Source organism: Passer montanus, unplaced genomic scaffold (assembly GCF_014805655.1).
Source record: "Passer montanus isolate IOZ18808 unplaced genomic scaffold, ASM1480565v1 scaffold53, whole genome shotgun sequence".
Taxonomy (NCBI): Eukaryota; Metazoa; Chordata; class Aves; order Passeriformes; family Passeridae; genus Passer; species Passer montanus.
In genome coordinates, this window is record NW_024370263.1 from 8115905 (window position 1) to 8119559 (window position 3655).

A 3655-nucleotide genomic window follows, 5' to 3' on the forward strand; every position below is an offset into this window, starting at 1 on the left:
AGACTTCTTAAACATGGGATTGTCAATATCAGTTCACGTTGTGTCATGACACACCATTGTTCCTCGTAAGTAATTTAGACTATTTTACTAAAAATCTTTAATGTACTAATTAACTCTTCAGCTCCCCAAGCTGCTCATTTCATTTCTCTTTACTGCTGAAGTGTCAGAACATTTTCTCTCAAATGGATTATTTGGGTCTTCTTTAATCCCATTTCAGAAAACCTTGCCTGGCTCTGTAATTTCCAGTGTCTCTAACATGGATTGAATGGATGCAACTTTGATTTTCACCATCAGCCATATCAAAGTGTTTTATTCCACTGCACTGTAATAGATTATGCAGCATGAAACTTTGCCATCGCAGGGACGAGGGCTGGTGGGGCTTTTTCCTGGCTCGTTTATGCTTTGCTTTACCTACAAAATATTTAGTTATGGTTTGAATTATCTCATGCCTTATTAAATATTCAAGTTTTTAAATCTTTTCCTTACGGGACAGAAGAAGAGCTGGACTTTAAAATAGAGATTATTCCTCTGCACATTTTTGGGAGGTGGGGGGATGGATAGCTAGAGGGAGAAATGCATCCTTCCTGTGAGCTGGCACATTATTTGAAATCATGTTTAATTATAAAGTTTCATTAAAAATCTTTTGCTTAAAATTTTAGAAGCCTAATAAGATTTCCATTAATTTAAACATATCACTATTCCCACAACGGCCCAAATGCTTTCTTTTTCCTCTTTCATCCATGGTTAAATATGTAAATAAAATGTCTAAAGTCATTCTTCAAAGAAGACAAAAGAAAAAAGAGCTGAGGGAAAAGACAGCCATAAAATTCCTCCCAATTCTCCATAACATTTGCCAGAGGGGGGCCAACTCCTAGCCAGGGCCTAGCAGCAGGGGTGCCTGGCTGCTCCATAGAATCACACATCTCAAATCCCACACACAGGAGAAAAAATAAAATAAAATATCTTTTCAGCTGGAGCCTTCAAAAGGTTCTTTTCATTTATTAGTTACAGAGGTATCTTCCAGTTGCTGATTTCTCAGCGCTCTCATTTCTCTATAATAATGTTCTGTTTGTTACTCTCACTGACTCAGGCTCCTTGAATGGGTGATACGAATAGATAGTCCTTAAAAATATAGAAAGTAAAAGAAATGATCTAAAGCAGGATGCACTGGCTAGAGTAATGGCTAGAAAAACAAGGCTGATTTAAATTGGCACATGAAAGATCAATTAAGAGAGACACAACTACAAAGGTTGGAGGTTCCCCCCCTTCTTTTTTCTCACTTTCATTTGTGTTTCCTTTCTGCCTCTTAGGAGAAAAAGGTTGCTATCAGTGTTACAGAAGAAAAAGGCCATGTTTTGTATCATGTATTTTTTCTAGATTACTTTAATGTCAGTGCTGATAGAATATGCTCCACAAAAATACTTGTTGGGGGAAAAAAAAAAAAGAAAGAAAAACAAGCTCCCAAACAATCCAGCTGGATAAAACAAACATTGAATATGTGTCTGTTATGCATTATTTAAATTCTACTTTTTATCATTATTTAAATTCTACTTTTTAAAGCAGAATTTACTTGTCCCTTGAAAAAGCTTTCCCCACACTTCCCTGCTACCCCCAGCTGAGCTCTCTAGAAGGGGAATCAGGATGAATACAAATACTAAGAAAACAGGCTTAGATTAATGAAGAATGGAAATGCCCCAGCACACCCTCTCTCTCTCTCACACAGACACACTAAAATAAATAAAGCTCTTTTTCTGCTCATAACACCGCCTGCTTTTGAAACGTTCCCTGAGGAATCTGACAGTGTCCGAGGAAAGGTCGGTCCCTAAGACCAGGACTTTGTAGATCTAATCTCCTCGGTGCCCTGAAAAGCCACAAAAAGGAGCTCGCTTTTCAAGGCTCATTTTTATGATGGCTTTTACTCCTTGGCGAGGGCTGGCCACATCTTCGGGGCTTTCAGAGACAAACATTAGCCCTGGTTTGTTGTCCCTGCTTGGATCCATTTCACCCTTATCACAGTGAGGAAGCCAACGGTTTCCTTTCTAGAGCTGCTGGGTATTAACTCTGACCCTGCGGGACTTGGGAGTTTCCAGGAGAATCCGTGTTCTTTTCGATAAGAAACAGGCACTAATGGAGAGGAGCCCGGTTTGTGTGGGTGAGCATGAATGAAATGAAAGAGAGATTTTCCTTCTTCATTAATATGTTCGCTAAAACCGAGCTCAAAGCGGGTGGGGGGGCGGGGGAGGGGGCTGAGCAGAGCTAATCTTTGACTTCAGCTCACTGCGCTCCTTTCCGTCTGTAGAACTGCGAGCTGTAGTTTGGCTGGGGCTTTAACTTCCTCCTTCTCTAGCTCGGAGAGACCAATAAGCAAAAGAAATATCAAAGCTTAACTTTAAAAGTAAACATAACTCACTTTGGAGCGATTCCCGTCTCCAAAAATCTGTATCTTTCCTACAGGGGATGAAGTAACTTCCCCAGGGGTATGTCTCCTGTCCTCTTAGCATTTCTTATTTAAGGAAGGGGAAAAAAAAAAAAAAAAAGCAAGCTACTTTTCGAGTGATGCCATACTGTGATTAAAACCATAATCAGGTACTTTTCCAGCAATCCTGCCTGTCCTGTTCATTTAGGAATTCGAGACAAAGCACGACATTTGAAAAAAGCTGAGACTCCAGGCTGAAAGCAACCATATTTTATGACCCTGGCAGCGAAGAGTTTATAGCACTCGCCATAAAATGCATCCTCCTCCCCACATCCTCCCCGCTAAAGCTGTGCCCCCCCTCCAATAAAGGCAGCCTAGGAGGCACCACCTTCTACCCTCTTGTTAGGAGACACGAAGTCTGAAGGCTCCGCTCTCCCTGGCTTCCTACCTGGGCGAGGGAGGGCAGGCTGACGCCTTCTACAGAAAAGATCTTGTTAAACTTTCAACAGAGGGCAACGGGAGGGAAAGCAGAAAGGAAGGAAAGAGAGAAGGAGAGAGAAACAAATGGGGCTTTTTCTAATCTGTGCCGATCAAGGAGAACCTGTAGGGGTCCTTAAGGAGGTTTCAAGGCGTTCCGAGTGATTGGAAAGTAATCACCGTGTCAGCTTCACCTTTCTCATGCAAAGTGGATGTCGTATGCGAGGCGGATCCTGCACAGGTTTTTTTTCTTCTTCTTGGGTTTAGCTTTTTTTTTTTTTTACTTTATTTTATCCTCGGATTCAGCCGCCCCCAAGCCCCAGCTGCCGCGGCCCCAGGAGCCGGCGCGGCGGGGGGAGCGGAGCCGGCACAGACAGACGCACACTCCAGCGCTGCTCGGCACAGCGAGCCGAGCCGACCTATTGCAAACCCAGACCAGAGGGCGGCGAGGAGGGGGGGATTTTTCAGGCCCCCCTCTTCAATGGCTTAGATATTTCCTCCCCCTCCTCCTCCTTTATTCCGCGCTCGGATAAACCAATCTCCACCTCTCGGCAAGAAAGTGAGGAGCCGCGACCCGCTGGAGCAGCGGAGAGTCCCCGGAGGGAGCGGCGGCAGCGAGAGGCGCCCGGGACATGTGCGAGGGGCCGCGGTGAGCGCCCGGCCGTGCCCGCAGCAGCTCCGCGGGCACCGCTGGGCCGGGCAGCGGCGGCGAGGAGCGCGGCGAGGCGGGGGGGCAGGGGGGCCCCCCAAAAGGGAAGCCCG